Source organism: Aulonocara stuartgranti (genome assembly GCF_965226115.1).
Source record: "Aulonocara stuartgranti genome assembly, chromosome: 7".
NCBI classification, from domain to species: domain Eukaryota; kingdom Metazoa; phylum Chordata; class Actinopteri; order Cichliformes; family Cichlidae; genus Aulonocara; species Aulonocara stuartgranti.
Genome location: NC_138945.1, coordinates 21,003,026 through 21,013,794, shown reverse-complemented (window position 1 = coordinate 21,013,794; position 10,769 = coordinate 21,003,026).

Here is a 10,769-nt window from a genome sequence, read left to right as displayed (position 1 = left end):
AGTGTGGATTAGAAGAGGCGAGACCTGTTAGTTGGGTTGACAGAAAAGTGTGCGAAGTAAAGTAGTTAGTCATACTCGGAATGGTTTCAGAGAAGAAGCCTCATTTACCTGTTAATGTGCCAGTGCTGTGTTCTTAAAGCGGGGATGGGAGACGTGTTTGGAGTTCAAATGACCTATAATATTCTATAGGATGTACATAATAGTAAATGGTGAACGGGTGTGTTACTAGATGGATTTGTATAAGCAAGATTGTCACTGTGCTGGTATAGTTTCTATTTTAGGTACATAAGTTCACAGCCAGTGTAGGTACACAGTACATGGTTGGTGTAGTCATGAAGGTAAATAATGTTAGTGCGTAATGCTCTATATTTTCTCACCCTCAGTGGTTGCCAACTTGAGTAAGTAGCCAGCCAGTTAGCGAAAAGTTTTCAGCCCACAGGTGGAGGCTATTCCCTCAGCAGTGATGGCAATGTCAATGCTATTTAGCTAGCTAACAGGTACACATTTATGCTTTCACGCACGGGGTCTTTAATTTAAAAAAGTAATATACTACATATTACTGGTTACTTTTCTTAAAAGTAATGTAGTACATTACTTAATTACTTGCTGGGTTAAGTTACATTACTTTCTTGTTACTCTATAAAATGACCTGGAACAACTGTCTTATAATTCGTAATAACTAGTTAGCAATACAAACCATCCATCCATTCGCTTATCCTTTTCAGGGTTGCGGGGGAGCCTATCCCAACTATCTTAGGGCAAGAGGCAGGGTACACCCTGGACAGGTCACCAGTCTGTCGCAGGGCTAACACATAGACAAAGACAACCATTTGCACTCACATTTGTTCCCACATTCACACCTATGGGCAATTTAGAGTTTCCAATTAACCTGTCCCCCCTACCTGCATGTCTTTGGACTTTGGGAGGAAGCCGGAGGACCTGGGGAGAACCCACACAAACACGGGGAGAACATGCAAACTCCACACAGAAAGACTGTGCCACCGCGCAGCCCAGCAATACAAACCTTAGGCTATAATCCCAAACACCAACATAAGTCCCTATTTTGACGAGGACACATACATTTTTATATATGACCCGCTCATCACAGCTTTTGTTACCTGAAGAAGTTTGGACTCTGGCTGCTATGATGAGGTCGGCATTCACTTAGCTTTAAAATCACAATGAGATTTTAGCTAGCTTGGTGTTAGCATCCTGTCTATACCGATGCTTTGCAAAGAGTGAAAGTTGTGTCAGCAGTACAATCCAGTTGTTGCTGTCCTGGACATTTGCATTTCACCATCACGTTTGTCCTGCACACAGACTGAAATCAGCTGATTGCAGCGCAGTTGCACAAAAACAAAAAAGCACGTCTCTGTTTGATATTTTTCAGCGTGCAGACAACTGAAGAGGTTTTGTGACGCAAGTGACGACATAATTGTAATTTAAATGTAATTACATAATTTAGTATAATACGTTACTTTATCGCGTTAATGAAAAATGGTTGTGGGGAAAGTTTTAGGAGTTTATTGGTACAAACTTTGTTTTTCTTCCTTTTTTTCACAGAAAGAAAGATCTTTATCATTATTGGTATTGTCATTTCCAAAAAGTGCGAAACTTGCTGTGTTTGATTTAGGACGCTAACGCTAACCTATCAAAATTCCCACAATAGACAAGAAAGCACATGTGTATAATCTTCAAACGGAAGTATGCAAATTCAGACACAGCACTTCCCTGCACCAGATTAGCTACCCACACGCTTTTTGACTCTCACTGGGTTGTGGTGGTGATTTAAATTTTACGTAGCATGTGGATTGTGTTTGTAGCACAGGTCTAGCGCTGCTGGAGTGTACCGGATTGCCTAGCATTCTCCACCACATTTTTTCTCCATGAAAGGAAATAATTTCTTTTTCTTTTGGCCTGTCAAAATGAAATTCACTGCTGAGTCAGAATAACACGCAAGAAAATGGTCCACCTTAAGTGAGTAGTAGTGATTTTTTTTTGTCAATAATTAACTAGAAAAAGAAAAGGCAGCAAAAAAAAAATAAATAAATAAAAAAAACTTTATGTATTTGTTTGGGGTTTTTGTCGGGGGATGTGGTTAACACAATAAAAGTTCATTTAAGCTAATATGTTATATACAGTTATTTATGGCTTTGACATCTGGTTAATAATTTAGATTTTACTGAAGCTGGTGAGAAAACCAAATAACTTCATGATCTATTAATGAAGCCAGTGTAAATTTTTATCATGCACTTAGTTAATGGAATTACCTCTTGAGTACCTCTAAATCTTGAGTAATAAAAGACAGTGTATTCAGTGCATTAGCTGGGCTAGTGATTGAGATATTTTTGGTCACCTTACCTGTTTTGTTATTAACACTCATACACGATTGTTACACAGCCATTACCCCGGTACTCTTAATATGCAAAACCGACTTGATTGGGTTATGGTACAAAAACAACAGGTTTATGAAAATGCAGGGTCTTTGTTGTTGTTGCAACAATAATAAACATGCAGCTGAGGTTATGGGAGAGTCATGGGTAAAAGACATGTTGATTACAGGGTTAAAATGGAAAACAAACAGCTGTCTGCATGTTCGCTGTTTTTGAGCCACTTACCTAACTCAGTCTTCGGTGGCTGTGTGACCTCGTGTCAATATTTGCACAATGAAAGTTAACTATAATAAAATACTTTATAGTTTCAAAAATAAAAATAATAAGGTATTACTGACCAGTATGATCATGATCACAATGATTTTAGTTAATGATTGTTCTGTTTTAAGAATTGTTTAGTTGTGCCATAGAATATCTTCATTTTCTACCTAAGACATCAGCAGGGTAAAAAGCTTAAAATGCTAAACATAGCATTTTAAGTTCTTGTTGCAGACAAATCTCAGTACAGCATAAAAATGAAACTTATTTTTGGCGGGTTACAATCTTCCCTTTTAGTGGCTTACATATTTTTGATCATGCATATTTTGTATGATAGTTAGGTATATCCTGTATTTTTGTATATGATGCACAAAAAAATTGCAATGCTGAAATCTGTATACCTGGAATAAGTATAAACCCCATAATGGACAAAATGAGAAAATATAAATGAGTGATTTTCAAGTAAAAAGTTAAACTCTGAAAGGTTTTATGCTCAAAAAAGCAAGAAAGTAAAACTGTGAAATTCACTTCCACATATAAGAACAATAGAAACCGATTTCTGCCTTCAGTTATGTAAATAATGCAAGAAACTAAAAACATTATGTTATGAAATTATTACTGAGGAACTTCCTCCCTGTCTCTCTGACTGCGCGCCTGTTTTTTTTTTTTCTTTGTGTATCTGTTTCATTCACATCCTATTGCTGACCTATGTGACTCAGCATGGGTTTTTGTGGTCGTATAATCGGGATGCCCTAGCACATAAACCATAATCATCTTCCTTTCCATTTCTCAACATTAAAGGCTGCTCGTTTTTTTCTACCATGTAATAATAGGGAGCCTTCAATTCATGCCTTACAACGGCTTGTAACTTTGTACAAATCACATGCCCATCAGAAAGCTGGCGCTTCCCCGCTGGTGTTTATTTCCCTCGGTTCCTCAAAAAAATAAAAACGCTTAAACAAATTCTAAAAGATTTTTACCAATTGTTTTTTTTCAAAGTCAGTGATGTAAAATAGGCTTAAAAATCAGGTGAAACTGAAACTGCATTAACCTTGAGAACAGCATGAAAGAGAGAAACAAAGACTGTCAAGGTCAGCGTTACAGACAGGGGGGGTGACAGGAGACGAATCTCTGAGAAACTCTCCAAATAAAGCATTGAAATGGGAGGAGGGAGTAATCTCTCTGCCTCACCAGGCACTACACACACACACAGAAATACACACGCATGCACACAGACGCGTTTCCATGCAAACAACTTGGCCATGCCGGGCGGTTAGGTGGGAGGATGTAAGGGAGAGGGCTACACCCTTATGCGAAGCTTTGTTGTGTGACACATAGACAGCCCACCCTAGCATTCCCACCCCTATATTTGGCCTTGAATACAATTGCAGGTTTGAGAGTGACAAATCGGATTGGGTCAGGCAGACTCAGCTGAGGAAAAGGACGAAATTACATGAGTAGAAGGGGAAACCACTATAGCGGAGTGGTTGTTTTGCCATAGCATTAAAGATACAAAAGGCACTATTAGTTCAATTTCAGTTTTAAGAAATTCAGATTTCATTAAAAGAATTTAAGAAATAGGGATTTGACTCTTGCTCATTGTGTGGATAGTTTTCATAAGGTGTAAAGAGGAGAGAGTTTTTCTGTCTTTATTGATCTATAGATTGGCTGTTTTTCCTGACCAGTCCACACACTGCATGCCAGGAACCACATTGCTCATCTGCAGAAAAGGGCAAAGTGTAAACATAAATAACAAGTATTAAAATAAAAGTTTCAGTTTTAACAGCTGTGGGCTTATGGTTGACTTTTCACACAATTTGTCTGAATCATCCCGAGTGCAATTTTCCTCATGCAGCAGTCGTGCAGGTGCTGTTTTTAAAAATGTATTTAATTTGATTTTTGATGCGTACCTTTGACTGTCTGGTTATGCAACCCACCCCCAGTATCACCTTCAAAATTTTTCCAAATTTCACAACTCTGTTTCTGCCTAAGATTCAAATTATTAGAACCTTTTTCTTTTTCCCATCTTTGCTTCAATCGTTAATAATTTCTCTGATCCAACCTCATTTTTGTCAAGCAAAAATATGAAACTAAACTTCATGTTCTTGTGTGTGCATAAATAGCATCTTCCCGTTTATTCTAATCAGGGCTGCAAAGGAGGCTGAGGTATATGTGAGTATTAAATACTTAAATTAAACACCAGTAATTGAGGTAGCACGTGAGTTTAAAATAAAATAACTAAAATAACACAAGAGTCGAACATACTTTTGCCATGTACTCAAAAGATAGCAATAATCCTGTTAAAGGGAGTTTTTCCTTCCCACAGTCACCAAGTGCAAGGGTTGCATTTATTGTAAGGTCTTTACCTTACAGTATCAAGTGACTTGAGGCAACTGCTGGTGTGATTTGGTGCTATATAAATAAAAATGAATTGATGGAAATGATAAAACACAAACGTAGACCTGAAGAAAATAAAAACCAGCCCTACAAGCTGAAAAGATCCATCAGTGTAACAGCCATGTTAGTCTTATCCATGTGCATATGTACTGTACAGTATGTGTGTGCTTGTGCTATGTGACTGTGTTTGTAATTATGAGTGTGAGTGTGTGTGTGTCTGTGTGTGTGTTGGTGTAATTACACAGTAGTGGACTGGTGGTGGGACAGTAAATCAACTGTAGAATGAGTTGGATTGGTCCGCTCTGCCGGCAGCACTCCTCACCCTAACCGGTCATCAGGGAGGGATACACTCTTAGAATAAATACTGTGTGTGTGTGTGTGTGTGTGTGTGTGTGTGTGTGTGTGTGTGTGTGTGTGTGTGTGTGTGTGTGTGTGTGTGTGTGTGTGCAAGCGTGGATGTCTATATCCATCTGTGCACACAGCACATTTTCTGCTTGTTCCTGTCCACATGTGTGCACATGTTTGCTAGGGATGAAACTGTGTGCACGATGCAGTGCAGAGCATGGGCGTGTCTGTGTACGAGTGTAAATGCACGCGCACAATTTTTTGGTGGTGTGTCAGCAGAGTTCCTCACCCAAACAGTTCATGAAAAAAGAGGGACTCTTGACTGCTGCCTTTTCACCACAGCAGCCACTCGGCCAGCAGCCACACAGTTAGCTGCTATTAAAAACATTCCCCACAAACCCAGAGTGAAAGAAATATTTCAGTGCGTCACTCACAATCTAAAAACATTTCTCAAATTTTATTAGATGATCCTGCCAAAGGAAGTGGTATTAGTAATGGTGGACTTAGGGTTTTTTAGTGTGTGTGTGTGTGTGTGTGTGTGTGTGTGTGTGTGTGTGTGTGTGTGTGTGTGTGTGTGTGTGTAATCTTTAAGTTGGCCAGTTTTAGCTTTCTTTGCCCGGGTTCTGAGATGAACAACGTTTAGGTTTAAAGCAGCAACAATACAACGCACTACTGTTGTGAAAACTCCCTATTCATTTTTTGTAATTAAGTAAAAGTTCTTTGAAAGTATCATCAGAAACATGACCTGGAGCTAAAGGTAACAGAAATATTAGACGTCCAGGGAACGAGAAATTTAAAAAAAAATCTATTAGAAATTATCACCAGTATTTAGTTTGCCAAAACAAACTTCTGGATATATATATATGAAAGGTAAAGGGTAAAGAAAAGTAAAGAAAAGAGAACATGGAAGATACAATATGATTACAGATGGCTTTGGATCAAAGACTTCTGACAGTGTTGTGTAGAGGGGGGAACCATTAGATGATGCAATATTAACTCATTAAGATAACATGTAATGCACTTTATCACCTTTTTCAACTACAATTATGTCCACAAAGTTAAACTTTGTCAATATCTGTTTTATCCAGTAAGATATAGCTATCTCATATTGTTTTGCTGCAAAATGAAATTATCAAGTATATCAACACTGTCATTAAAACCTGCCACAAACTTTGCCAAGAGACAGAGTCAGTCTGCTCTCAGTCTGCAATTGATTGGAGTCAAGTTGGCAATTGCATGCAACCTGTTTCTGATAATACAGCAATTAAGTGTAATGAAGGGTCAAAAATCACAAATATGGTGCTGTCTACATCGCCAGAAATATACATTTAACAGAAATTTACATTTACCTATTACATTCCTGTTTTATAGGATATAACCAAAATACAACCAGCTCAAGTTGTGCACATTAACAGTTCAGAAAGGTAGCAACATATTGGTAATCTGTCTGAATTTGTAAATTAGCAGTCCAAAAGTTGCACAAAGTCACTGAGAGCAATTCCAGACAGGCCAAGTCAGACAATAGCTGTTGGTTGAAAGGCTGCTTCCTATCAGGCAACCTTGCAGCCCTCTAGTATTTTCTGATTGATTTAATAAAACATCGATATTTGGTTACACTGTGCAAAATATCACAATACTTTGGTGTATTGTTTTTTCCCGCCACTCCCAGTGTTTTGGCTGAATCTGGATTCCACAAAACACATTTTTTTGCAGGATGGTCGAGTGATTGAGCCACACCAAACAGTTTTCTTATGAACTCTGTCACTCTGGGGAAAACAGTGCTTGGTGACTGAAATCTTTGCAACTGTTTACATTGAATGAACTTGTGATCTTGTTGCTTTTGAAATGATTACTTTGTGGTCTGAGACCACTCACAGTCAGTTGCTATCTTCAAAGCAACTTTGGCTCTTCGACACAGTGATAAAATGGCAAAAAATACAAACAAACAAAACCAAAACCATAATCAGTGAACTTTTGGTTTGCAATAGAAAATTGTCAAGTTAGCGATTACATGCAATCTGTTTGTGATGATACAGTGATTAACTGTGACGAATCAGCAAAAATCATAAATTTCTTGCCATCTGTTGCAAATCTGCTGCTGTCTACGTACATGGAAATTCACACAAAGCAAAACTTGCATTCAGAGTCCAGCCGGAACCTCAGAGATTTGAAACAAATTCAGAAATTCCCCCACAAATAATAACGTAGTCATTCCACTGCAAAATGGCATAGGCATTTAGCCAGAACATAACCAGTTTGCTACCAGTTGAATCAATTTTCCTACTGTAGAGAGACACGTCTCAGACAAGTTGAGCTTTCAGACAATCAGCATTTATAAATTAGATGGAAATTTACAAACCTTTAAAAACCCGTCTGAGAATGACTGCAGTCAATCTGAGTTGGACTGCAATTGTTTGGAGACAGGTTTCTTTTCCCCAGGTGACCTGTGCATTCACCTTCCAGCTGAAAGTGGTCGCCGAGATGTTGAGAGTGTTGCACCCTCAACCTCTGGGTAGCCACAACTATTTGCAGTTCATGCAATCACTGGGCAATGACTTGGCAACCACAGATTTTTCCCAGGTGCAAGGAGGTTGTTGCCCTATTTTTACTCTTGTGTGAACGAGGCATCAAATATATTTTAAATGCTCCATACAGTGAAAAGTCAATGTGGCCTCATTTAAACATGATGACTGAGTTTCTTTATCTATGTGTGTATTCGTGATGATGTTAAAACTGCCAATTCTGCCAGCACACAGAACGTGACTGACTAAAAAACTCAGAAATCTGAGATGCAGGCACGTTCCAACATGAGTCACAACCACACACACACAAACACAGACTGTCCAGATTATTGGAACTAGTGATTATTGGCAATAAACACCAATCAGCTTGCTTGCACGGTATGTCGGTGTATATGTAGATTTTCCTTTACGAAGCATGAATGTGAAACTTGGACACAGCATGCCATTTGTTCATGATGAAAAAAAAAAACCCCACACACCATTCTTCCTTCACATATGACCCATTAAGCACCATCCTTTGAAGCATGGGGGTGGTTTACTGAAGATATTTCTACACACAACAAACGTTAGTAGTTCTGATCATATCACATCTTTAGCCATTGCTACAGTGCAAAGCCCCTAACCTCTCCCCACCATGAAGACCACAGGCCAACCACACGTAAAAATACAAATACACATATACACACACGTACAAAGAGACACCCATACTCTACGTTCTGCCTCTCTAGGCCAGTCATCCGCAAAATATGGCTTCGGTTCCAAAACTGGCTCACAGACCATCTCAGTCAGGCTGCTATACAACTTACTATTCCACTTATGTGTGCTGACTAACCTTTGCTATCCAGAACTCTACATCACTGTGCGGATTCTGAGTGACGGATAAACGTCTGTCCTCTTTTCTGCATATTTCAACATCAGCGATGATGTTCAAAGTGTGGCATCATCGCTGATGTTGAAATATGCAGAAAATATATATACTAACATACATTAATATTCATAGCTTCTGCAATATTTAACTTGTGTTATTAATACAGCCCTAAAACTGTGACTAAATCTCAACCATGTTTTACAGATGGCTGCAAACACTCTCTGTTGTACCTCTCTCCTGACCTTTATCGTACACATTGATGATCATTTGAGCCAAAATTTTCAAATTTGGATTCATCATAAGACCTGTTGCCACTGGTTTTCTGTGCAGCTCTTCTGTACTTTGGCATACCTCGGCCTTTTCTTACTGCTTTCCTTCCTTAAGAATGGCTTCTTGACAGCCACTCTTCGACAGACCATCTCTGATGATGCTTTAGTGAACTAATGAACCTGCTGATGGATGTCTCAGGTGCTGTGTCAGGTCTTTGCTAGATTTTTTTCTTATTGCCTAATTAATTCTAATTCTAATTAATTCTAATTTGATTCTCCACATTTCCAGTTTCCTCATTTTTTTTAAAAAGCACACTGCACACCATGCAGTCAAATTGGAACATCTAATTATACAGTTTAACACTGGTTCTTTGCTAAGTTGAGAGTTAATGTATAGATGGTCAAAGAAGAACTGGCAGATCTTCAGAAAACCTGAAGAACTACTTAAAAATATTACAAGAACGTGAGAAAATGAGGGGTAGCTCGAAACTTTTGCACATTACTATTTACAACTAAAAGGTTGTGTGTCTTTATTAACCAATCTTGCATATGCTGGTTCTCAGATTATGCTGTTCAAAGGGATTTTATTGCTAGCTGAAACAAAACACTAATCAGTGCACACACTGTAAAGAAAAGAAAATCCCTCAGTGTTAAACTCCTTGACTCAAATCTGAATTTAATTGCCTTTTAAAGACACACGTAGGCTTGTATGTGTTGCACTGACGCAGGTAAGGTTTCAAAAATAACTCTCACTTTGGTAACTAATGGCATGCAAACGAATGCCATAGCAACTCTATGATTTAACAGCTCACCTGGCTGAGTTCAACCCGCAAGTGAACCATCTGATGGAAGTGCTTGATCTATAACTTTTATTTCTCTTGTAAATAGAAAATATTCAGCCCACTTCAAGTGTCAAGTGCTATAAAACGCTTCGTTTCTGCCCAAGCGAGTGTCAGAACAAATAAAACACAGGTACTGTGAAAGCATAATGTCATGTTTAAGGCAGCGACTGAGTGGGAATCACAGGATCCAACAGCTTTAAAGATGCAAAATTATTGAACAAACACTGATATTTCAATGCTTATATTTTAGTACTGGAATTAAATTTCCTGTCATTCGCTTTGTCTGTTATTTGTTACGGTAATTATTATAACAGTAATGTTGTCTGTACACTCTGGTGAATGGAGTATTAATCAGTATGCATTATGTATTATCTATATTTTATATAGTACTTGTGATCATACACACACACACAGGAAAGTGAGGAGTTTTAATTTAAAAAAAAAAAGTCCAGAGGAGCCAGCAGTCTCTAAGCCTTGTGTGGGATGTAGTTTGGCCGGGCATGAATGCAGTATAACCAGACACCCTCCTTTTATTTTCCCCCCTTCCAGACAAGACACACACAAACACACACACACACACACACACACAGATGTTGTGCTTCATAATTTTAACACCCCTCTCTGACCTGAAGGCATCTCTTGTTAGCACTGTGTGTACTGTACAGTTCAGACAAGGTCAGTAAGTGGGCTGAGGTTTCTTTTTTAACACCCCTAGTTGGAGTCCTCCTGCTCAACACACACACACAAGAGGAAAAAGAGTGAATGTCAAACAATGTAGCTACATCATGCAGAGAAATATGCATGGGAAAGTAAGTTACTGTAAAGCTGCTGTTATAAAAGCTACTTTTTTATCAAAATCAGGAGACAGCGTAGCA